The sequence below is a fragment of the Ambystoma mexicanum genome, chromosome 1q (assembly GCF_040938575.1).
Source record: "Ambystoma mexicanum isolate Mex_15411 chromosome 1q, UKY_AmexF1_1, whole genome shotgun sequence".
Classification (NCBI taxonomy): domain Eukaryota; kingdom Metazoa; phylum Chordata; class Amphibia; order Caudata; family Ambystomatidae; genus Ambystoma; species Ambystoma mexicanum.
In genome coordinates, this window is record NC_090922.1 from 855,749,666 (window position 1) to 855,776,824 (window position 27,159).

The 27,159-nt window shown below is 44.4% G+C and overlaps 1 protein-coding gene across 1 annotated transcript in view; it reads left to right on the forward strand.

Annotated features, from left to right (window-relative positions):
* Positions 1 to 27,159, forward strand: part of KCNT2 (potassium sodium-activated channel subfamily T member 2) — a 2,640,974-nt gene that overhangs the window by 1,383,397 nt on the left and 1,230,418 nt on the right. The gene's annotated exons all lie outside the window — the stretch shown is intronic.

Here is a 27,159-nt window from a genome sequence, read left to right on the forward strand (position 1 = left end):
AGTTTTGGTGTTATTTGACACAGGGATGAGATTGCTATCTATGGTAAAGGCTTTGAATGAGGGATTAAGATTTTTGAGTTTGGCATGAGTGCCCATGATGATCAACTCAGTTTTTTCGTCATTGAGACACAGTCCATGGTGTGCCATCCATGCTTGTATTACTGAGTAGATTTCATTAAGGGTGTGGCTGTCAGCTTCGTAATCACCCGTGATAGGAATGAGTATCTGGGTGTCATCCGCGTAATTGGTATACGTGACACCCAGATAGTCAAGGATATCAAAGAGTGGTTTTGTGAATATATTATAAAGTGTTGTGGACACACAGGAGCCTTGCGGGACTCCACAGGGTACTGGTGAAGGTTCAGCAGAATCCGTTGGCGAGAAGACCCTCATGGTTCTGTTCGCCAGGAAGGGACTGATCCAAGCCGTGGCTGCGTCTGAAAAGTGTGCTGCAGATTTCAAATGGTGACAGATTGTTTGGTGGTTGACCAGGTCGAAAGCTGCTGACATGTCGAGCAGTAAGAGGAGTGCGAGTTTGCCATTGTCTTTCAGGATTTGGATCTGGGTAGTAAGGTCTATTAGTGCAGTTTCCATACTGTGTCTTGGTCGGAAGCCTGATTGCCTAAGTCCTAGGAGGTTGTTTGATTCTTAGTAGGCCTGTATTTGTAAATAGGCTGCTCTGTCCAATATTTTTAATAAGAACGGTACAGTCGTTATCGGCCTATAGTTAGCCGGGTTGGCTGGGTCAAGAGTAGGTTTTTTGAGAAGTGGGATGACCCACGCGTCTTTAAGGTTGTCAGGTACTATTCCAGATTTAAAAGAGGCATTGATGAGGTTGGTAATGAATGGTGCTAGGTCATGCGCGGCCGCTTTGATGATCGGGTCAGGGCAGGCATCACCTTGGCAGTTTGAGGGTTTAAGTTTCCTGATGATGTTTTCTACTTCCCAAGTTGAGAGGGGTGAAAAGCTGAAAGGTTTACAAGTTGATTTAAGGTGGATGGTTTGCTAGGTAGTTGTTTGTAGTCAGGGTCAGCTAGTAGTAAGGATTTTTTTGCGTTAATTTTGGATTGTAGGCGAGCTATTTTATCTAATAAGGCCTTCTGAATATTGCTACACCATAGTGTGTCAGTAACACATTTGTCTATGGGGGCAATGTGGGATTCTAGTTCTTTCAGAATATTAAAGAGTTCTTTTGTGTTGGATTCCGCTTGTGTCCTTTTGTTATAGGTATCTTTTTTAACAAGAAGTATGGCTTCTTTGTAGCTGGAGGAGGCTAGAGATAGCTCTATCTTATTGGATGCTGTGGGGTGTTTTTTCCAATGTGCCTCAGTGGTTCTTTTAGTTTTGCGTAATTCTCTTAACTGCATTGGAACCAAGTGTTAAGGTGACGCTGTGGTTTAGGTTTCTGCAATTTTAGAGGGGCAATGGTGTTCAGTGCTTTGAGTATAGCCTGGTTGTAGATATCCACTAAGACTGTGGGGTCAGCATCTGAATCGATATTATTCAAAATAGGGAGTAGTATAGGTAGGAGTTTGTCAGGAGTAATATCTTTCTTATTTCTCGTGCAGGTGGCAGGGGCGATGATAGGCACCGGGAGGGGTGTGTTTGCTTTGATAGCAAAGGTTAATTTAGTGCTCTTTTCCCACCGCTGATTGCTGTCCATTATCTGTTTCGACCGCGTCACCTGTTCAGAGACCACGAATATGAACTGTGCAGCTCGGAATTATGAGGATTTATATGCATGTTCTGCAGCTGGTCCCCTTTGTCGTTTGTGGATTGGAATGTTCTCTGAATCTCCTGGCCTTGGCAGCGAGTCCTGTCTCACACGTTTCTCTGTGCAGCCTGAATTGCAGCTCAGCTCATCTCTTGCTGAGGACCCAGTGGCCTGCTGTAATTTTCCAAAACCGTATAATGCAGTTTGTACAGTGTCCATACTATACTATATTTCCATAGGTTAGTCACACTTGGTTCTGTCAGGTCCCATAGGTGCTCCCGCAGTTCCTTAGGGTTAACTGCATGTAAGCATCTGCAAGTTTACCAAGTTGAGATGCAGTCATCACCCGGGAAAGCGAATATCCGCATACTCGCATCATGTATACCATCCATCTCATTACACTAGACTCCTGCGTCTACTATCATGTCTTTGCATTGTACCGCAGCGCAGTAACCCCGCCTCCCTAGCGAACCGTAACAAACATATTTATTCCAGTTTGCCTCCACCACCCCACCACCTGTATACCTACCCCCCAAGAAAAGACTCAGCACAAACTATCTGCCTATGACTAATAAAGAGACCCGTGCTACATATGATGTATGCTCACCCCATATCACTACACACAAGACCTATGATGCTACTAGGCCCTCACTCCCTTTCCCCTACAACGCTGTACTTAACACTACTACCAATGATGTTGGTACTGCTGCAAGCAAACTTCCTGACTCCAATGACGTTTTTCATACTGTATTGACACCCAATAATGCTAATGCAGACTCACCTATGTCCCAAGTCATAATGCATAACACTGATACCAATGATGTCTGTACTGCTGCAAGCAATGTTGTTTTTGATGCCGTATTGCCACCTAATAATGCTAATGTCGCCTATGCTGACTCACCTATGTCCCAAGTCGTATTGCCTAAGACTGATACCAATGATGTCTGTACTGCTGCAAACAATGTTATTTTTGATGTTGTATTGTCACCCAATAATGCTAATGCCGCCTATGCAGACTCGCCTATGTCCCAAGTCGTATTGCCTAAGACTGATACCAATGATGTCTGTACTGCTGAAAGCAATGTTGTTTTTGATGCCGTATTGCCAACCAATAATGCTAATGTCGCCCCTGCTATCACCAAGGCCAAAAGCCCCCCTAACAGTATACACCTAAAATGCTCACTGATTAATGCACAATCTATTAATGCCCACACCCTAGATATTCACGACCTCATTTCCACCCAAGACCTTGATATCCTTATGATAACCGAATCATGGCTTCATGAGGCCATAGGCCCTGCACTATCACTAGCCTTACCACCAGGATACACTATTGTCAGACTAGATCGCACTACCCTAGGTGGAGGAGTAGCCATAATAGCAAAAAACTCAGTAGCAATCAGGAAAATAGACAAAGGTAATATTGAAACCAGTGACTATCTGCTCACCAAAATTAAACTATCAGACCACTGCACCATCACGCTGCATCTTGTCTACCGACCACCTCGCCCCATAGGTGACTTCCAAACTGCCCTCACTGAACTGCTCTCTGACAACCTGAAACACTCCACCAAAGCCATCCTACTAGGTGACCTCAATCTAGGGCTTAATGACGCCAACAACCCCGCAGCCAAAGCACTCAATACAGCCCTTGAAACCCTTGGGTTTACTAACACCATCACCACACCCACCCACGTACAATGCCAATCCCTGGATTGGATAGCCCAGCATAACTGCCCCATCACTATCATAGCTAATACGCCCATCCCATGGTCAGACCACCATGCTATTCACTTCAACATCCCCACTGCCAGAAGTAAACAAACACCAGAACCACCACTGCCCAAAGCACTTACCAGAAGTTCCAGGCATCTCACCAAGGACAATCTTCTCCCGTTCTTAGCCGGGCCAGCATTCAGACCCCCATTCTCAGCCGACCCAGAGATCCTAGCGAGATTGTACAACACAGCTATCAAGGCAGCAGTCGCAGCAGTCGAACCATTGCGCCTCTTAAACCACATGAGCCAAACCAACCAGTCACACCAACACATGGTTCACCCCAGACCTCCTCGTACTCCGATCTAAGAAGCATGCAGCGCTTACCCTATGGCAAACCACACGCACAGATGAATCAAAACTCGATTTCAAATCAAAAGCCAAAGAGTACAAAAAAGCTATAATTAATGCTAAAGCCATCTCGTTGGAAACCGGAGGCCAAGAAGCCCAATCCAACATCAAAGAGATCTTCTCGATTTTCAGAGACCTAGAGACACCCACTGCAACACCACAGAATTTCACCATGCATAAAACTTGGTGTGATGATATCCAATCAGCGATGAACGGCAAGCTTAACACCCTCCAAACCAAAATTCAGACTAGACAAGCACTCAACATCCCCACACTCTCCTCCATACCATCACCCCCTCTAACAGCACCAAACTCCTTCTCATTCAAGGAAATCAAAGAATCTGACATGATTAACATCATAAAGGAGACATATGCCCAGCCACCCTCATTAAGGACAGCGGCAGCCATCTCGCCCCCTTCCTCACAGCATTTGTTAATGCCTCCTTTGCTGCAAGTAAAGCCCCTCATGCCTCAAGGAAGCCTGGGTACTCCCTCTCATAAAGAAACCTTCCCTGGACCCCGGCTCACCCAATAACTACCGCCCATCACCACGGTCCCCTTCCTTCTCAAAATACTGGACAAAGTAGAATACTTACATGTACAACAATTTATTGAGGAGAACAAACTTCTTGGACTATGTCAATCAGGTTTCCACCCAGGACACGGGACTGAGACAGCCCTACTTGACCTAAAAAACCAAATGGACGATGCGAGAGACAAAGGGAAACCCGCTCTGCTCCTCCTCCTTGACCTATCAGCGGCATTCGACATCGTCGACCGCCAAGTCCTATGCCACCACCTCTCCACTACAGCCAACCTCTCCCCTAACGCCATCGCCTGGATCGCTTCCTTCCTGCAAGGGAGGACCATGCAGGTTTTCTCAGACCTTTCCCACCCTTTACAACATTTTCACATGACCCCTCTTCCTCATCCTTGACTCCCTGGGTATCTCGTACACGAATAACGCTGACGATACCCAGATCCTCCTCACCCTAACCGGGGAATATGACACTGACTCAAAGACACTTAACCACATATACAACACGATTCAAGCATGGATGGCAGCTAATGGTCTATGCCTCAACTCGGACAAAACCAAGCTACTCATAGTTGGCTCTAAGGAGGCACTTAAGAACCTTGACTCCCAATTCAGTCACTTTATGATTGACAGCATTAAAATCCCAGTGGCAAATCCAGTAAAAAGATTAGGTGTCTACCTGGACTCGAATCTAACGATGACTAGGCAAATGAACGCCATCGCCTCAACAGCAGCTTACCATGCCAAACTGCTGACAGCAGCCATACCCTTCCTATCTAAGGATAACTGCATCACAATTGCCAGAGCCATCACAGGATCAAGACTTGACTACTGTAATTCACTGTTCCTGGGCACCTCTACTAAAAACATGACTAAACTTCAAACTATACAAAACAGCGCTCTGAGAACAGCCACTGGAATACCCAAGAGAGAGTACATCATGGCAGTTAGGAAACAGGCACACTGGCTCCCAGTAAGAGAAAGAGTCCTCCTTAAAGCACTTGCCCTCACCCACAAGTGCATCCACCTCACTTCTCCTCCTTATCTCTCCGATAGAGTTCACCTCACTAGATCCACCAGACCAACTAGAACTCCATATGCAAACATGTTCACGATCCCTAGAGCCCAGTGAGCCAGAGCAGGTAGGGTCAGTTTCCCATACCTAGCAGCGCTTCAATGAAATGTCCTACCACCACCCTTGCGAGCAGAAGTCTCCCACATAGTATTCTGTAAAGTGATGAAAACTATGCTCTTTAACTAAAACCCATCCAAGACGGGAACTCCACCTGTTCGCACACCAAGAATGAGCATACAGAGACACCTGCACAATATGTTTTAAACTGAAATTTGCATCTAAATGATTGTATAACAAGGGTATAATGTTCTCTAGCCCTTAAGTGTACTTCTATGTACCTGAATTATGTTATCTTCACATGTATGTAACCCCTTTGTAACTAAGACCACCACAAGTAACGGTGCTGCGATGCCTTTGGGTTGTATGCGCACTATACAAATGCAAAAATTAAATAAAATAAAATAAAAAAAGCTGTGCTCAGGGTCTCTTGCTTCGTTGCTGCGTTGCTGCGTTTGGCTAATAGCACAATAATAAAGGCAATAACAGTATGTATATGTATCTGTCCACTAACTATAGGACTGTACGCTCATGTTCTTCATGTATTTGATTATGTGTCTGTGTCCTGAAGTGCGGATGGCACATGTGCTTCATATCTAATGCTGCTACATGCAACGTCAGCAACATGGCTTCTTGGTGCTTAGTCCAGGCTGTCAATAGAGGTGTCTTTGATCATGGCATGTGGCTCTTCATCCACGCTTGGGTAAATCCGTACAGCACCTGGTCTGTAGGGTTGACTGAGGGGATATGGTTGGCTGAGGGGGTATCTCTGGACATACATGTCAATCTTAGGGCCACTGAGAATTCGTCTGAAATAGAATGGGTGCTTGCGCTGTTTCCTGGCCTTCTTTGTTGTCATGAATTTCGTAGGAGGGGGAGTGGGTGGTATGCTTCCCCATCCCTCTTCACCTTGAAAATACTTCAGCTGTATCAGTGCTTGGCACCAGGAGTAGGGCACCAAGATCCACACCCTGGATGCACCACCCCAGCCACTTGTGTGGCAGCACCACCACTAAATGGGCAGGCTGGACGGGTGCAGGCTTTTGTCTACCGCATGCCCAATGTTTCTGCTGTTTGGCATCATGATTCTCCTCACCGTTGGTGGCTACATGGTCACTTGACTATGACGATATGTGTGTCTTGTACATCGTCCTGTGCACCCAATGCATGTGATTCCTCATCACCATAGTCTCTCGAGCAGAGCCCCCTTTTCACTTGGCTTCTTGCTCTACTTGATCCTCTTGCGACAGCCCTTTAACTCATACTCCACTCCCTGGATAGTAGTTTCTGGTGGAAAGGAAAAATAGTTCCACACCCAGGAAGCTATGGAGCATGTGGTGTTGAGGTCACTGCTTTCTTTTTCACAGAGTATCACACTGGCTCCCATCAGCCGACGGACGTCCTTTAAAGCCATGTGCCTCAAACACTGCAACCTCCATAATACTCGTTCAGAGTTCCTCCAGGACAAAACCATTTGCAATCAGTTCACCAGAAACCTCTGATCAGGCACATCATAATCCCCCCTCACAACTACACCAGAATGGGAGGATCCACCTTCTTCATCCATGCCCCCTCCAATTGGAACTCCCTTCCACTACCCCTCTGCCGCAACAAAGACTACCTCTACTTCAGAAAGGACCTCAAAAACTGGCTATTTCCAGTGGCAATCTGAAACATCCCTCCCTCATCTCCATCACCACAGCATTATTCATCCCGCCACAGCTGCGTACTTACCCAGACCTCTCCCCGGCCAAGGTAAAGCGTAACACAGTTCAGTCCAGTCATCTCCATCCTTCTAGCAACACCATTGCAAAATTCCAACCAGGTACATGATCTGACACCACAAGGTGGTGCTGGCCATAATCACAGTGGCTCACCCTCTCACACTGGCAACTGCAGACCATTAATCACACAACTCACATCAGTCATTCACAGACTAAAGGCATGTCTACGAGCCATTTAGGATCTGGTAAGACCTAATGCAATGCCCCAATCAGAAACTTGGTCATGCACCCCAATGCGGACGCTGGCCGAAATCGCAGTAGCCTCACCTAGGGACACAAGCAACCCACTAAATACACAGCGCACAACATCTACAGACTTATGAAGGTTACTTGAACAAAAGTAAGAGCAGCACTCTCAATATAAAAACTATACTTTATCCTCACCGCTGTACACCAGTGTTAGGCAGAATTGCAGGCAGTACCCTCTGGGACGACTACACATAATTAGGACTACAGGTGTTAGCCAAACCAACCTTTGGTATTAGTCTATACCACACAGTTTTCGGTAGTGAGCTGAGCAGCCAGGCTTCTCTCAAGGTTGAATGTGAGCAGTACAAGTAGTTACACAGAGGACTTTTAATCACAGTGGTTCAAGTACACACTTATACTCAAAGTTTCTTGGTAAAAAACACTTAGTAATTTATTACACAATCATTTAAAAAACATTTCACTAGCAGAAGATAAGTATTATAAACCAATACACTTCAAGGTTTTGTGACAGTTTGAGCTCCCCTGCAATAGGAGAAAAATGGCATGTCAGTTACTTAGAAAGGAACAAAAGGCACAAGGTAAGTAAAATAGATCATTTATACTTTTTAGACGGTGCAAATAGTTTCAGTTCACAAGAAGAGTTCAATTCAAGTCAATAGGCCAGGCCAAAGTCAATGGGCTAGTGTTCCGGATAGGAAAGATCAGTTCTGGTATCAAACGGTAAAGTCTTTGCAGAAGTCCTTAGAAGTAGTTTAGGTGAAAAAGAATCATATGCCGGGTCATAAGCTGATTTGGCCTGCAAGTTGGGAAAGTTTCACGAACTTTCACCACAAGAGTGGCATTCTCTCAATCGGGTTGGCACGGTACCTTTGCATGAAGAAACAAATGCTGCTGAAGTATTGGTTCCTGGCAGGTCCTGCAGATCTTGCTGTTCCTGAGCCTCAGTCATGGGTACAAGAGGGAGGACGTTGGGGCACTCCTGCACAGCACACAATCGTTGAAGAAAGCAAACAAGATGGAGTCACTTCAGTTTCCAGTAGCTGTAGATTCAAGAACACAAACTGGAGTCCCTCTCCCTGGTTAATCCTAAACAGCCTTGAGAATGGTATCCAAGTGTTTTATGAGTTGATTGATCCCACTAACTCAAGGGAAGAAGCCGTTCTTGAAGGAGCTTCTCTGTCGAATGGAGCTTGGTGTTAGGCAGAATTATATGCAGACCCTTTGGGAACACCACACACAATTAGGACTACAAGTGACAGTACAAATTCACCTTTGGTACAAGCCTGTACTACACAGTAAAGTGCTAGCGATAGCTGAGCAGCCAGACTTATCTCAAGAGTAAAGTGAGCAGTATCAATAGTTACACAAAGGACAGCAATTACTATCGTTCAAACAAACACTGACTCAAGGTTTTTGAGTAAAAGAATATACATTTATTTACACATCAGTTATTAACATTTCACTATTATCAAGCATTTGAAAAATCATGATCTTAATACACTACACCGCACCCAATAGATTCTGGACATGTTAGGCTCAAAAGGAAGTGTGAGCATAATGGCACTCCAGTAATTTAAAAGGGAGAGAAAGACAAAATTAGACATAAATTGAGCAGCACCAACAAGTAAGTAAGCAGGGCAATCTAGAAAAAGCAACTACAGTGAGGAAATCAAATTAAAGGGGCCTGGCCCGAAGTCAATGGACCAAAGTCTTTGCAGAGGATGAAACAGTTCAGAGTAGTTCGCGATTAAGTCTTTGCAAGAGTTCAGAATGAAGTTGTTGAGATGAAATGTTACTTGAAAGAATAAAGGACAAGCCCTCGGTTTGGCGAAAGATTTCACAGGCTTTCACTGTGGCTGGACGAAACGAACAACCGGGTGAGCACAGTACCTTTAGAGCAGACGAATGCTGTTGCTGAGGCAGATGTTCCTGGCAGGTCCTGCAGGCTCACGGTTCCTGAAGCAAGTGTCGGACTGACAAGAAGGAGGAAGACTGGAGGGTCCTGCACTGCCATGGGAATAAACCAGCAGCAGAGCAGAGCGACGAATAAAAAGTACACTCCTTAAAGCCCAAGCAGGGTCTGATCCTCCTGGCTATCCGGTTCACTGTAGCTCTGTACAACAAATTCGACCAGAGGAGGGAGGCCTGGCTTGCAGTTTGGCAAACTGGTTGTTCCCACCAGCTCAAGGTGAGAAGATTCCTTGCAGCTCTTCCCTGTCATCGAAGTTTGAAGATTCGGACTCGCAGTAGGGCTTCATCGGGAGGTTCAGTCGTGGTAGAGGTCCTCTTCTGTCAGCTTCTCTTCAGTTCTCTTGATCCAGTAGCGACTCTGCCTTTCCAGCCCCAGAGACTTGCTTTTTATGCAGTTTTCCCCCATTCACACAGCCTGGCTGTCAATCACACAGCAGGGTGGCTGTCCCGCAAGGACAGTCACCACAGCCAATCATACCAGCGTGCGACATGCATCTCCAAGGAGACCCTGTTCAGGGAGTCTCAAACCCCTCCCTCACATCCTGTCCCCCTCAGACATTCAGGCGCCTAAGGAGGGCTTCTGTGCAGAACAAAGGAATCAAACATGGTTTGGTGCGCAGAGAAAAACACGAGAAAGACTTTTACAAAAAGAAATGGTGAATAAACCCAGCCGGAACCATATAAAAACGTATATGGTCCAGCGGGTTTAAGTTCAAGGCTGCTAACATAGCCTAAAACAATACAAAGGCTATTTGAAATAACCACGGTAGGAAAAATAGGGTAGTTACCACTGTCACCAGCCAAATCTTAATGAAAAGGGAACAAAACAATGTTCCATGAAAAACAGACGAAAAGGGATAATTATGAATCCTTTCCAGAACTCTATGTAAGATAGTTTGTACTGGGTCTGTGAGTTTAAAAAGACTAATAAAGTCAATGGCAACTTTACATGTTATGGGAGACAGTAGTCAGTCCCAGAAAATGGAGTCAGAGTGGGAAGTCTGAAAAAGACAACCCTGTGTCACTGCACTGAAGGTGCTGTGTAACACAGAGTAAAAAGATGATGCCTATGGAGTAGGTGACGCTCCACAGTGTATGAACACAAAATGTTAAACACACACAGCAAAACACATGTAAGAGTGGGAAAAAAGGCTCATACTCTTACCAGGTGAAAAAAATGAATCCTAGAAATCCAGCAAAGCTGCTGAGGGACTCAGTAGGTAAGGGAAATTAGCCATTCTGGAGAATTCTCCCTAACATTTGGCAATTCAGTCCTGCAGCAGGGCTTCACCGGGGCAAACCAATGGTCCAGGAGTTGCAGCAGCTGTCCACTTCCAGCTCGTCTTCGGTTCTTTCGTTCCAGTGGTCGACTCTGCTTTCCAGTCCTAGAGACTCGTCTTTTAAACAGTTTTCTCCCTTTCATTCCAGCTTAGCTGTCAGTCACCCAGCAGGGTGGCTGTCCTTGCCGGACAGTCAGCCAGCCAATCATGCCCGAGTGCATTTGCGTCTCCTAGGAAACTAAGCACAGGGAGTTTTGGGCACCTCCCTCACTTCCTGCCCAACCGAGACACTCAGACGCCAGAGGCGGCCTTCAGTCCTGAAGCCCACCAAAGGCACACAAACAAAGGGACCAAACCTGGTTTGGCGCACAGAGACAAACACTAGAAGGACCTTTCCAAAAAGCAACAGCAAAAAAAGAAGACCGGGATCTGTTTAAACAAAGGGGCTTAAGGTGCCATCTTGAGAAACATGGCTCCTGTGATTTTTAGCTAGTGGTGTTCGCGGTCGGGAAAAATCATGGTAGTTCATTGTAAAACCACTGCCACCAGCCTTTTAATAGGAACAGGTAGCATTTGACTGCTACATGAGTATTTGGACACAGGGGATACTATGTAACCCCTCCAGCTCTCCATTGTAATATGGTGTGTGCTGGGTCTCGGAATTTGGAAAGACTAATAAGGTCAATTTCACTTTACATTCTCTGGGAAACAGAAGTTTATCCCAGAGAAGGTATTTAAAAATCTGGGAAGTCTAAAAGCCATGACACACATGAAAAGATGATGCCAATGGAGTTATCTAAAATTCCATCATCAAAGAACACAAATGTAAAACACACATCAACATAATTGAAAGAGTGGGAAAAAAGGTATTACCCAAATTGTTCGAACACAATTGTTCGAATTACCGAATTGACCGAAAGTCGAGGGTCCGAATTGACCTTTGCAATATTGACCGCACATATATGTATATATATATATATATTGGTTTGGTAATATATATATATGTATGTATATATATATTTATATATATAATGGGGGGTTGCGGGGGGTTTCCCCCCGCATATATGTAACAATTGACCTTCACAATTCGGTCACTTGTGCAAAGGTCAATCGTAATTCGAACAATTGTAGTTCGAACAATTCGTATACATCCGGAAAAAAGGCTCATACTCTTTCCAGGTAAAAAAATCAAGTCCTCAAAAATCCAGCAAAGTTGCTGGGGGTCTCTAAGGTGAAGGGACTTAGCACATTTATGAGAATTCTCCCTAACACTCATCCCCCCAGACTAAGGGACAGGAGGATGTAATCCACCCCTGTATGAATCTCCTTACTCCAGTCGGTCGAACATTCTGGAGAGACCATCAGCATTTTTGTGATTACACCCTGACCTGTGTTCAATGGTAAAATCAAGCCCCTGTAGGCTGATTGAACAACCTTAACAATTTAGGATTTTCCCCCTTCATCTGCATTAACTATCTCAAGGGTTGGTGGTCTGTCTGAATCACAAATGTAGACCCATACAAGTATGGTCTAAACTTCTTAAGAGGCCACACAATGGCAAAACACTCACGTTCTATGGTTGCCCACCTTGTCTCAGGTTCCTTCAGCTTCCTGCTGATGAAGCAGATTGGGTGTTCCCTACCTTTCTCACCCAGCTGACTCAGAACTGCAGCTATACATGTATTGGAAGCATCTGTTTGCACAATGAAGGTTTGGCTGTAGTCAGGAGCTCTTAAGAGTGGTGCTTGACAAAGGGCTTTCTTAAGTCCTTCAAATGCCTTGTTGCACTCCTCATTCCATCTGACCGTTTTAGGACATTTGGGTGAGGAGACCACATTCAAGGGAGAAGCTATGGACCCATAGTTCTCAATGAAGTTCCTATAATAACCAGTGAGACCTAAGAAGGCTCTCACTTGGGTTTGAGTAGTAGGGGTGTCCCATTCTTACACAGCTTGTACTTTGCTAGGCAATGCCCTTTTTTCACCTCCCCTACCTCATGTCCAAGGTAGACTACTTTGCTCTGACCAATTTGACATTTACTTGCCTTTATGGTTAGATGGGCCTGCTCAAGAGCCTGGAAAAGATATCCTTGGTGGTTAACATGTTCTTTCCAAGTAGGGCTGAACACTGCAATGTCATCCAAGTATGCCATGCAGAAGTCCTCCATCCCATTCAGAACTTGATTAGCCATCCTTTGGAATGATGCAGGTGCATTCTTTAGTCCAAAAGGCATTACCTTAAACTGGTAGAGGCCTGCTGGGGTTGAAAATGCAGTTTTCTCCTTGGCATGGTCTGTCAGGGCTCTTTGCCAATAGCCTGATGTTAGGTCAAATGTACTCAGGTACTTGGCTGAACCAAGTTTGTCCACTAGATCATCTGTCCTATGTAAAGGATGGGCATCAGTCTTAGTGACTACATTTAGAGCACTATAGTCCACACAGAATCTCAACTCCTTGGATCCTGCCTGTGGCACTAATACAACTGGACTAGACCATGTGCTGGTAGAGGGTTCTATTACCCTGAGATCAAGCATCTTGTTGACCTCTTCCTTTATGTGGGTTCTGATATTATCTGACATCCTGTAACCTCTGCTTTTAACAGGTAAACAATCACCAGTGAGAATATCATGCTGGCTCCAAGGGGTAAAGCCTGGTGATAGTGAAAACAGGGAGGCAAACTGATTTAACAGAAACTTGCACACCTCCTGTTGTTCCAGTGTCAGATTAGAAGAGAGATTAACTCCTTCTATGTTCTCATCTAAAGGTTGTCCCCTGAGGAGATCAGGTAGAGGTTCACTCTCTTCCGCCTCTTGAGCTGAAGCTAGAAGCAAAGCTCCCACTTCTCGTCTGGTGACATACGCTTTTAGACAGTTGGTGTGAAAGACCCTGGGGGCCTCCTTAGGATTGCCTAAGTCCACCAGATAGTTGACTTATCCAAGTTTTCCCACAACTTGAAGGGTCCTATCCATTTTTCCTGACGGGCCCTCTGCCTTGTAGGAACAATAACTAAAATGTGCTGGTCTTGTGTAAACTCAACCATGTTGGCCTTCTGGTCATGCCAATGCTTCACCAGAGCCTGACCTGCTTTTAAGTTATCAGATGCTTCTGTCATCATGTGTGTCATTCTCCTCCGGAGACCTAACACGTAGTCAGTGATTCTCACTGGCTTGGGATAAGGAGCACTCTCCAACCCCTCCTTAATTAGGGCCAATGGACCTCTAAATGGTTGACCATAGAGAAGCTCAAAAGGACTAAATCCAACTCCCTCCTGAGGGTCTTCTCTATAAGCAAATAGAAGGCATGGCAGTAGAAGGTCCCACTTTCTTTTAAGGGGTTCCTCTAGAGCACCTATCATGCTCTTCATAGTATGTTTAAACCTCTCTACCAATCCATTTGTCTGTGGATGGTAGGCAGTTGAGAACTTGTAAGTCACTCCACAGTTTTTCCACATGGCCTGGATGTAGTGGGACATAAAGTTTGATCCCCTGTCAGAGATGACTTGACTTTCTTAGGAAAACCTACCCTGGTAAAAATACCAAGTAGGTCCTTAGCCACAGCCTGAGCTGTAACAGTCTTCATAGGTATGGCTTCAGGATACCTGGTAGCATGGTCTACTACAACCAATATAAATCGATTGCCTGAAGAGGTTGGATGGTCTAAGGGACCAACAATGTCGATTCCTACCCTCTCAAATGGGACTCCCACCAGGAGGGGCACCAAAGGTGCCATGTTCTTGGCTCCACTCTTGCCAGAGATCTGATAAGTGTGACAGCTCTGACAGAGTTTATCTACATCAGACCCCAATTTAGACCAGTAGAAATACAGAGAAAGACTGTCCTTGGTCTTCTTGAAGCTCAAGTGACCAGCCAAAGGAATCTCGTGGGCTAACTGAAGGAACTGGTGTCTTGTCTCTAGAGGCACTACAAGTCTTTTGTAGTCCCCTTGGATAGATTCAGTTGGTTCACTGTAGAAGAGGCCATCTTCCCAGTACAACCTATGTTTCCCGAGCTCTTGCCCATCCAGCCGGGAAGCTGCCTGTTGGCAAAGACCCTCAAAGGTAGGACACTCTCTCTGGCCTCTGCTGAAGTCTGCCCTACAGGGGAAACCTTCTGCCAGTAAAGACTGCAGCTCAGGATGGTCTTTAGGATCCAGATCTCCAACAGGGTTCAGCTCTGCTTCCAGCTCTGAATCTTCAGCAGCTGATTCAACCTTTCCTGGTTGTTCCTCACACTCAGCCTCAGCTGGTGGAGTAGTCACAGCTGTGACTGTGGACAGTTCTCTCGGGGATGTCCTACTTGGTAGCACAGGAGTTCTTTCTGACATTTTCTTGAGAGCTTGGGTTTCCCCTTTGTCTCATTCTTCCTTGAAATAGCAGTTAGTATCTCCTGTGGGCTAGGTGTTATAGATTTTTCTGTAACATCCTCTGGAGAGCCATTTAAGGTACACTCCCTGGCCCTCCTTGACTGTTCATGTTTCCTTTTTCTGGGAGGCCTGGGGGTGCTTGATACAACTCCAAGAGTTTTTAAGTCATTCCCCAACAGGACTCTCCCAAGCACCTCAGTCTGTACAGTAACAGGTATCTTGACAGTCATGTTGTTGCACTGGATGAGAGCTGTTAATCTAAGAAGAATTTGGACAGGGCCTCCAGCAAGCTTAGAGAAGCTTTGGGTGCCTTAGCAACATCCTCAGCCTTGAAAAAAGATTCATCCACTACAGTAATGCTGACCCCAGTGTCTCTAATGGCAGGGGTCTCCTGACCATTTAAAAGTACACTGTCCTTGTAATGTTCTTTAATGTTATCTGGAATCGAATTATAGACATCTAAATGCTGCTGTTCCCACAGACACAGGGACACTAAAGAAACACTGGCAGAGACTCCAATGGGGTATTCAGCCATGTACCTGAAAGTTGCCACTTGTCACATGTACCTCTTCCTCTGGGGAGAAGGCTAAGGAGACAGTGTGGACCCCTGAAGGGTTACCCTTGCATCTGGGATCCCCTTTCACATGGTCAGTAGACCCACACGCATAACATTTTCCACATGTTTTGACAAATGGGGGTCTCTGTTGCCCTCCCTCTTGTTTGGCACTAGAGGTTTCACTAGCCTGATTCGGTTTCCCTGGTGGCTTACCCTTCTTAGATTTGGGGCCCTCTTTTGGATTGGAGGTATTGGAATTCTCTTTGTCATCTTTCTTTTGCTGCTTCCCATCATCCATCTTCTGAGTTGCCCCAGAATCCTTGTGAGTGGCCCTGTTGGCAACCCCCAAGTCAGCAGTCTTTGCTAACTTCTTTGGATCAATTTCCGTAGTCAGCCAAGTGCTTTTCAGCTCAGGAGATCAGGCATCAAAAATGGACTCCAACAAAAATAGATTTCTCATTCCTTCAAAAGTGTTAACTCTCTGACTCTTTACCCAACCATCTAAGTTTTTCAAACATTCACACAACCAGGTAGCCAAAGGGTACCATCATGCTTTTTGAGGCTCCTAAACCCATTAAGGTACTGGGAAGGAGTTTTCCCAAATCAGGCTATCAAAGCTAGATTTACATTTTCATACTCCAATCTTTCAATTTCCCTCACCTCCATTACAGCATCAGTTGCAACCTGGGGGAGCCTAGACACAATCCAAGGAATCAACTGATTCCCTGTGAAATCCTGAATCCCATAGTTATACTCAAAAGCAGCCAACCAATCCAACATATCATGTCTCACCTCATACATACTCACAGCTTATTTAGGCATGCAAGGCCTCTTAGGACTGGAAGACCTAGAAGACTCTGGGAGAAAACCATTTTCAAGAGGCAATTTCTTCATTTCAAGTTCATGATTCAATTCCATTTCTCTGAGCCTGAGTTCTTGATGTTTGCTTTCAGTTTCCATTTGGAGCCTTTTAAATTCTAACTCAAGTGTCATTGTTTCAAGAGAGACACATTCTCGAATCAGTACTGGACCTGGTTGGGTCCCTGTGGTTATAGCTTGAGGACCTAAAGCAAGGAGAGGTGCAGTGGGGCTCACATCCTGAGACTCCTCTGACTCTCCTAACTCATCAATAACATCTGAGCCTGCCTCTGAAAAATTATCATCCTCATCAACATTATCCACATTTGCTGTGGGGTTAGAGGTTATAGCTCTACCTCCCAGTCTTTGATGATTCAAAAATGTCTCACTCAATTCATTTTTCTTGCCCTTAACAGAGAGAGACCTGACTTAACACATATCTTTCAGTTGATCTACTGTTATAATGATCAGGGCTTCTTGTTTGAAGTTATCCATATTTGGCATTATAAAACAATTGCTTTTCTAGTGATGCTTAGCCTTGTGAAGGTTACTTGAACAAAAGTAAGAGCAGCACTCTCAATGTAACAACTATACTTTATTCTCATCACTGTATGCCAGTATTTGGCAGAATTGCATGCAGTACCCTCTGGGACTATTACACACAATTAGGACTGCAGATGTTAGCCAAACCAACCTTCGATATAAGTCTGTACCACACAGTTTTTGGTTGCGCGCTGAGCGGCCAGGCTTATCTCAAGAGTCAATGTGAGCAGTACAAGTAGTTACAGAGAGGACTTTCAATCACAGTGGTTCAAGAAGACACTTATACTCAAGGTTTCTTGATAAAAACACTTAGTAATTTATTACACAATCATTTAGAAAACATTTCACTAGCAGAAGAAAATTTACTATTGTAAACAAATACACTTCAATACAAAATTCTAAGGTTTTGATACAGTTTGAGCTCCCCTGAAATCGAAGCAAAATGGCAGTTCAGCTACTTCGAAAGGAGCAAAAGGCATAAGGTAAGTAAAATAGATCATATATACTTTTTAGACAGTACAAATAGTTTTAGTTCACCAGAAGAGTTCAATTCAAGTCAATAGGCCAATCCAAAGTCAATGGGCTAGAGTTCTGGATAGGAAAGATAGTTCTGGTATCAAACAGTAAAGTCTTTGTGGAAGTTCTTAGAAGTAGTTTAGGCGAAAAAGAATCATATGTCGGGTCACAAGCTGATTAGGCCTGCAAGTTGGGAAAGTTTCACAAACTTTCACAGCGAGAGTGGCGTTCTCTCAATCGGGTTGGCACAGTACCTTTGTATGAAGAAACAAATGCTGCTGAAGTTGTGGTTCCTGGCAGGTCCTGCAGATCTCGCAGTTCCTGAGCCTCAGTCGTGGGGACAAGAGGGAGGGTGTCGGGGGACTCCTGCACTGCACGGGATCGTTGAAGAAAGCAAACAAGATGGAGTCACTTCAGTTTCCAGTAGCTGTAGATTCAAGAACACAAACTGGTGTCCCTCTCCCTGGTTAATCCTAACCAGCATTGAGAATGGTATTCAGGTGTCTTATGAGTTGATTGGTCCCACTAACTCAAGGGAAGAAGCCGTCTTTGAAGGAGCTTCTCTGTCAAATGGAGTTTTGCAATTCGAACCTGCAGCAGGGCTTCACTGGGGCAAACCAATGGTCCAGGAGTTGCAGCAGCCGTCCTCTTCCAGCTCGTCTTCGATTCTTTCGTTCCAGTGCTCGACTCTGCTTTCCAGTCCTAGAGACTCGCCTTTTAAACAGTTTTCTCCCTTTCACTCCAGCCTAGCTGTCACTCACCCAGCAGGGTGGCTGTCCTTGCCAGACAGTCAGCCAGCCAATCATGCCAGAATGCATTTGGGTCTCCTAGAAGACTAAGCACAGGAAGTTTCGGGCACCTCCCTCACTTTCTGTCCACCCCAGACACTCAGACGCCAGAGGCGGTCTTCAGTCCTGAAGCCCGCCAAAGTCACACAAGCAAAGAGACCAAACCTGGTTAGGCATGCAGAGACAAACACTAGAAGGACATTTCCAAAAAGAAACAGCAAAAAAAGAAGACCGGGACCTGTTTAAATAAAGGGGCTTAAGGCGCCATCTTGAAAAACATGGCTCCCGTGACTTTTAGCTACCGGTGTTCCCGGTCGGGAAAAATCATGGTAGTTCATTGTAAAACCACTGCCACCAGCCTTTTCAATAGGAAAGGGTAGCATTTGACTGCTACATGAGTATTTAGACACAGGGGGATACTATGTAACCCCTCCAGCGCTCCATTATAAGATGGTGTGTGCTGGGTCTCGGAATTTGGAAAGACTAGTAAGGTCAATTTCACTTTACATTTTCTGGGAAACAGTAGTTTATCCCAGAGAAGGTATTTAAACCTGTGGGAAGTCTAAAAGACATCCCTGTGTCACTGCACTGAGGGTGTTGTGTGACACACATGAATAGATGATGCCTATGGAGTTATCTAAAACTCCATAATAAAAGAACACACATTTAAAACACACATCAAAATACGTGAAAGAGTGAGATAAAAGGCTCACACTCTTTCCAGGTAAAAAGTCCTCAAAAATCCAGCAAAGTTGCTGGGGGTCTCTAAGGTGAAAGGAATTAGCACATTTATGAGAATTCTCCCTAACAAGGAGGCTTACTGTAGCTCGGCCAGTCCACCTATTGCTTATCTCGGCCTAAGCTCACACTCATTCTAAGCCTTAAGACAGCCTCCCATTACCTTGACCCTGGTATAAGGATAGCCGCTCTCTGCACTTACTTCCATCATTACACATTGAAGACCCATGATTTCAGCCCGGCTTCTGGACTTTCTGTATGAGGATTTCCAGTGAATTTCAATTAAAGATGAGCGAGGAGCCTCCATATTGCACCTAGAAGACAGTAGAGCAACCAGTCTATCACGATTAGTCGATGTATTAGAAGACCTATTATGGCAACCTGGCTAGAGTGCCTAGGGGACTCTATGTTGACAGCCTTGTGTCACTTAATCCAACTGTGCATAAAAATGATGCCTCCTTGCTCCCATCCTAAAGCAGATGAGGCGGCCACACTCGCCCCCCTCGATCACTCTGCCACATGCAGCCCCTCCAAACACCTCACACTGACCAGCCTGCTCACAAACAGAATGTCTTCTCTGGCTCAATTCTCAACTGGCTCCGATCTTATCTCACAGGCACCCATCAAGCTGTCCAGAAGGGCATCTTTGGGTAGCCTACTTAGTACCTCTGTAAAAGCAAAAAGAAATATCGAGGCTGAGTACCACAAAAGGAAATACACCAAACACGGGCTTATAAAGATTCTCAGATCGTTATTCAAATAACTGTACAGTTTGCAAAGAAACAAAGTATCAGATAGCTATCTGGATCTCAGTACATCACAGCGAATACCAGCCCTTTCGGTGTGAGAAGTGAGAGGTACTGGACGTCTAAATATTTGTATCTTTTATACAGTTTTCAATCGTAATGTCCAGCCCCTCTGCAAGTTAATTATTCTTGGTCTAGGGTTTGTGCCGAGTTCGCCTCTAGTTAGTCCAACTATATGCATTTGGATTACTTCTAGTTTGCATGAAAACAAGTCACAATGGCAACAGTGTATCTTCGAATTTGACATTAAGCCTTAGTACACGTCTTATACAATGTAGTTCAACAAGTGTTCACATTCAGTATTTAAACAACATCGTATTCAATGTATGTCCGTGGATCGGACTTGTTGGAGCAAGTAATCCTTTCATCTACAGGTCAAACATAGGACATGGTCTCATTACACAACCCAAACATTTAGCCTAATGGCAGTTTAGACATTAACCTATGTAAAGGTCAGAACAGCTAAGGTTACGAGCAGAAGAACACTGTCCACTATTTTAGATCACAGAGTGACTTTGAAACAGAAAACATACACAACCTCATAATAGAAGAGAAGCTAGATATATTATTCCTTACAGAAACATGGCTTAAAGAGCCTATTGGACCGGTATTGCAATAAAGCAGTCCCTGAAGGATACACTTTATACCATCAGAACAGGGATAAAGGGGCAGGAGGTGGGGTAGCCCTTATTGCAAGAGAATCATTTAGCCTTGTTAAAGCCTCAATGTCCTGCACTGGCTGTGAAACCCTCCACCTTAAATACTCCCCAACCCCTGTGTGCATCAATTTTATTGTACTTTATAGACCCCCATCTCTTGTTTCAGACTTTAGTTGTGAGATTACACAGCAACTTAATGTACTGAAATCCATTAACTCGTCCTCAATCTTGGTAGGCCATCTAAACAGATGGTATCAAAATCCCTTGGATAAAGAGGCCATTAGCCTTGAAAAGTCCCTAAAAACATTGACTTCCTGGTAAAGAATAATGAACCTACCACCATGAAGTGCAATCAGTTAGACTGGGTTGTAACACACAACCTTACTATTCAGAACATAGTAACCCAGCCATGCATTTGGTGAGATCACTTTAAAGTTATGTTTGAGATCTGTCTACCAGAAGTACCCAGCCACAAACATAGCCCTCATATTAGAACTAAGAGCATAAACTTTAAAGGTATAGGCCCAGAACAGCTAGAACCCTGCCTTTGCCAAATAGGCGAATGCTTTCAAACCGGGGCCTCATGCAAGCAACTGCTACAACACTATACGAGTCATATCGGAGATGGTCAATCAATATGCCCCTCTTAAATCCAAAATAGTCAGAAAAACTAGCAACCATCAAAGTTGGTTTAACAGCACACTTCACGACCTTAAGATAGAGAAACGACGACTAGAAAGAATCTGGCAAAAAAATCTCTCACCTGAATCGAAGGAGCAATGGAATCAGGCAAATGTCAACTATAGAAACTGCATTAAAAATTCCAAAGCTGAGCACTACAATTAGCTGATTGAGGCTGCACCTAATGCTGCCAGTAAGATTTGTGATATCCTTAAATCTTATGAGAAATCGAAATCCATGTCCCCCCCATATATTCCAAGGGAGGAGGACTGTGAAATCGTAAAAAAAGCCTTTGAAAATAAAACTCAAAAAGCCAGAGAAGCCATCATCCTGGCCAGAACAACCATTAAGGATTTTCATCTCCAAGTTACAGCCCTATGAACTGGAGAACTTTTCCGAGGCTGAGATGGTGAGGGTGCTAGCCAAGATGAAATCATCCTCTTGCACCGAAAACCTAATCCCCCCAAAATGAATTTGGAAAACAAAGAACTGTTTACCCCAGTGCTATCCAAGATAATCAACGCATCCTTCCATGATGGTAAGATTCCCACAGCCATAAAAAAGGTGACCATCACACCACTGTTAAAGAAACCAGGCCTGGATCCCAAAGACCCCAATAACATGCGCCCCAGCACTAACACCAATTTTATACTAAACATCATGGACAAAATCGCCACAGGACAATTGCCGGCACACGTGGAAGCCAACAATATCCTGCATGAGCAACAGTTGGGTTTCCATGCTGCCCACAGCACGGAAACTGCAATGTTGGATCTTCAAACACGCATGCTTTCTATAGTAGACAAGGGCAAAACAGGGATCCGAATGCTCTTGGATCTAAGTGCTGCCTTTTGACCTTGTTGATCACACCTTGTTACAACAAGTCCATGGAGAGAACAGCGGGATGTTCCAAGGCAGCCTTGGCATGGCTAGCATCCTTCCTTACAGACCGTGTAGCCAGAATACACTGGGAAGAGAAGTTCTCATCACCCACCCCTATAAGTGCAGGTGTACCACAGGGCGCTAGTATCTCCCCTCTGCTCTTCAACCTTTTTATGAAATATCCATGTGTACTCTTAGAATCCATCAGCGTTCATTTTACTAATTACACCGATGATACACAGTGTTTGAGCTTGAGGGAGAATACCAACTAGATAAGGAAAAGATTATAACCATCTACAATCTGATAGACAAATGGATGGAAGATAATTGGATGTGCTTGAACAGTAAAAAAACGGAGCTTATGATTTTCGGCTCTAGTCAAGCAAGGGCTAAGCTCGGCAAAGAATATGAAGAGTTTACCATTAAAGACTGTTGCATTAAGGTGGTCCCCCATGTCAAAACACTTGGGATGATGCTGGAGGCGTCTTTGGGATCAGAATCCCAGGCAAACTACCTTCATAAAAACAACACATACTATAGTAGGCTAATGAGAGCTATATGCCCTTTTCTGACAGAAAATAATGTGGCCGCAATATCCAGGGTCATTATACTGGCACGTTTTGACTATGGTAATTCATTGCTGTGGGGAGCCTCCAAAAAATGCATCAGTAAATGCCTGATAATGGAGAACAATGCATTACGAGTCATAAAAGGGATCAATGGAAGAAGTCATGTGACGGAGGCTAGAAGATCCCTCCACTGGCTTGGAGTTGAGGAGAGAATCCTCTTTAAGTCCATGACTCTAGTGCACAGATGTCTGCACGGAGTGGCTCCATCCTACCTTAGAACCAAATCACATGATATATCCTTAACAGGGCTCTAAGATCTCAAACATCTGGCAAGCTACAGATACCCCAGGCATCCTGGACTACAGGTGCCGGGAAATCTTTCCCGGTCTGAGCAGTTCAGCAGTGGAACAATCTTCCTGGTATTTTGAGAGCAGAGCCTAACCTGATAATCTTTAGTGTTAATGTTAATGTTAATGTTAAAGGACATTTGTACCGCGCACTATCACCACTGGAGTGGTTCCCTGGCGCTCTGGCGGCTCTGAAAGAGGAGGGGAGGTTGAGTTAGTTTGAGGAGGCAGGAAAAGTGCAAGAGAGCAGTGATGTGCTGTTGGCAGCCTCAGCCCGGTGGGTCCGTTGGCTGGGCCTGGGGTGTTTGCGGCCGGTAGTCGTCGTGTAATGTTGTGCAAGACTATGCGTGTTTTTGTTTTGTTCTTGCAATGTAGTGAAATTTGTGCAGTTTGTTGTGCTGTAGATTTTGGTTGTGTTTGGTTTGGAGTTTGAGATGTGTATGCAGAAAGGGAAATTGTTAGTAGGGTTGATTAGTTTGCATCTCTATGCTGAATTCAGGCGCTCGGCTTGCGCAGTCTCCCCTGGTGCGGCTCTGTCCTGATCTGGGTGCGACTGGCATACAAGGTTCCTTACTCCTCTGGCCCCCACTTCTAACATGCTCTCTCATAGCTCCCCTTATCCTCCCTTCATACTCCTGTGGCCAGTTCACCTGCCAATGTCAACCTCTCAGGTAGAGTGGTGATTTCCAATAGCTCGACAATTCCACACCACTGTGGTACCTGGCGGTAACTAAGGGACGGGCGAAAGTGTTGCTGGGATTGTCTGGGGGAGTTGGCTCAGTCTTCGTGCGTGCCGCCTGTGTTCCAGTCTATCCGGTATCACCCGACCAGGTGCCGTGGGAGCTACCCTCTCGGGTCGGGGATGTCCGTGTCCTTTCTGGATTAGTCATCTTTTTTGCAGTTTCGGTTTCCAGATTTAGTCTGTGGTGTTGAAGAGCCTGGTTTTTAGTGATTTCCTGAATTTTAGGTGAAAACCTGAAGACTCATCTCTTCAAATAATGTGTCACCCCAGCTTCCACATAGCGTTCTGCCTAACTCTAATTTGTCTCTCTGCGCCCTGATGCCTGCAGGCTACCGACGCATTACAAACAAATAATAAATAAATAAATAAATAAATAAATAAATAAACAAACAGAAATCAAAATGGAGGATGTTCCCAAAATAGCGGCTAGGTCGATCTAAGGTCGGAACCCTGCAACGCGGATTTCTTCACAGAGCGACTGGGTTTAGACCAATATATACAATAAAGGAGGCATAATGATATCCCGTTTAACACCACAAGACTCAATAGTCTCCAGTGATCTTTAATCCTTACATGGTGCTGTTGTGATCACTTCCCAGTGGCCCTGACATTTCACTCCACCAATACGTGGATGGTCCCAAGTAATACCTAAAGGCTAGTACCTAGGACATGTCACACCTTCATCCCAGCCTGGAAAACAAGCACCTAACTGAAGCTCAATCCGAGAAACAAAAATAAGTCCTACTCAGTCATCCATCTGAGGAGGTTAACATTCAAATTGGCAGCTTCACACCTGACCTGGCCTGACTGCCAAATCACTTGGGTTCTCTATAAACAGTACTCTACTCTCTCCTTCTGAAAACATTTTTTTAAAGAAGTTTATTAATTTTATAACACAACCAAAAATGCAAACCAAACACACAGTGCAATTCACAACCATTACATTAACATCAATTAGTCTTTACCACTGCTCCCCTACTCCCACCCCCCTTTACGAGAGAGCCTGTTTTTCTTTCACATTCAGTATCTGCTACACGTGGCAGGACATCACTGTCCTCGGATTCCTCTGGTTCCGATATTGTCCCTCTCCTTCTGAAAACATATCAACAAAAAGTTGCAAACCATCTGGTACCCGTTAACCCCAGTCCAGAAGATGAAATCAGTCCTCCCACCAAAGTACTACTGAACAACATTCTAGACCAAGTTGTCACCTAGACTGCATGCATTCCAGCATCACAACCCATCCCTGTAGCTGCAACATCCCATACAACATATATATTTTAACCCCTCCCTCCTTACCTGATATGTCACCCTCAGCACAATGGATATAGCTCCACCTCTTCCTACCTAGGTTTTTGCTATTAAAAAACCACAACTGCAAATGCAAACACAAACTTTAAGCTAATTGTACTATAAGCCCCGATGTACAGGCACCACAATGCCAAGACCAAATAAGGCCTGGGTTGGGTGGACTGCACACACATGACTTATGACGGATTGTGTTGTCTTTCTAATTTGCAAGTGAAGGTGCAGAACATAAGTAAATGTATGGTTTGTTCAGCAGGCTGATTTAAATGTATTTATTTATTTGATTTGATTTTAAGGTACTTTGTTTGGCAATCTTTCCATAGTGGCTATCTATCCCAAAGACCTAACTATGCCCTGTGTTCGCTGTTAGTGGTGCATCCTGTGCAGTGTATCTCTCTGCATTCTGGTACTGGTAGTTTTACCATTGCAAATACAGTGCTGCTCGTGACAAAAGGCAAGACATAAAAGCATGGCTGCATGTCAGAGTCATATGTGACACTGAGACGACTTGAGATGTCTGTATATTCTGCTGCTGGTTGGTTATACTATCACTAAAGTTGATTAAGGCTTTCACTTTTTGAAACAGCCATGATGCATGTTTAGGATTATGTGGATACGATGTGCAATTTGGGAAACAAAAAGTAAGCCGGCTTTGCATGTCACACAAGCAGGGAGCTAAGTAAATTTGTTATGGTATTTGTTTTTTTCTCAAAATAAATAATGAGGTTCTAGGAGCTGCGGTGGGACGTTGGCTTTAAAGGGCTTAGGGCCCATCACGCTTAAAAATCCCAAAATAAGCACTTTACATGAAGATTTGTAAGACTGCACATGAAAGGGTTGCTGGGGATTAATTGTCCCTGTATCCCCTTTTCCATTAATTGCTACATGCTGGGCAAACCTTATGTTACAAAATGGCTGTGATCAGTACTTAAATGAAAAACACATAATGAAATGACGAACACCAGTCATGATAGCTCTGGTCCTGACACACCTTTAGACAAGACAACACTCTCAGAATTCAACAACTGGGCACACATGGGGGATGAAATGCCCCATACACCACCGCCCCCCCACCCAAGCTTCGCCCCTGTGCTGGGGGAGGAGGACACCCATATATTAGGAGGGGGCCATTGTGGCTCCACTGCAGGAGGCAGCACATGGCCGCTTTCAACAATGCAGAAATGACAGGGCAGTTTGGAAAAGGGCATGGCCATTTTTGGACAACGCCCTCTGCAAATTGTTAGATCTTTTTCTCTTGCTCTATTTAAAAGGATATGATGGCACTTCAGCTTATCCGAAGTGCTGGTGACAGTTTTCAAAGGGCGGCCTTTTTCCTCACAGCTTGTGAAGCCAACTATCTTCCACTGAAGATCAATTTGTGATTCATTTCACTAATAAGATATTCTTAGCAACTTGGAATTGATTTGAAACATAAACTGTGAGAAAATCCGATGGTTCAGCTCCCAGAAGAATAATAGATTACTATTTGAAATGCGTTGGACTAGTAATACGGATCCCATTTGGGTTTGTGATGATCATGAACAATCTGGACATTGATATGTGTACATTTCTTTGTACATTTATATATTTTGGAATAATTGTGGACAATCATTAAGGAAACACCTGCCGTTCGTCAAATCAACATTTGTGTGTGATTATGTTATACACGTATTGATAAAAATGTCTGTTTTACATTTTTGAATTTAAGTAAATTGAATGTGTAAGTAATTCTGATGGCATGTTATTCTTTTTGTCTTACAAATATGCCCTATTTATCATAATGAGCTCTTTGTTAGCTGATTGTAGAGTGGAGAGGACCAACCCTGATATTAGGGGAGGGAGATTGTTTTTCTTAGTTAGTTTATAGGGGCAGCTAGATCCCTAAATTCTCCCAGCACCATAAGTCATTTTCACTATTTTTGAAGGAAGTTCCCTAAATCTGAGGAAACTCGAGTGCACCTGACATATTTTATATGGTACATCTACCTAACTCTGGAGATTGCATGCACCCAAAAATTGCATGACAATAACCTCTGACATCTTAATGGG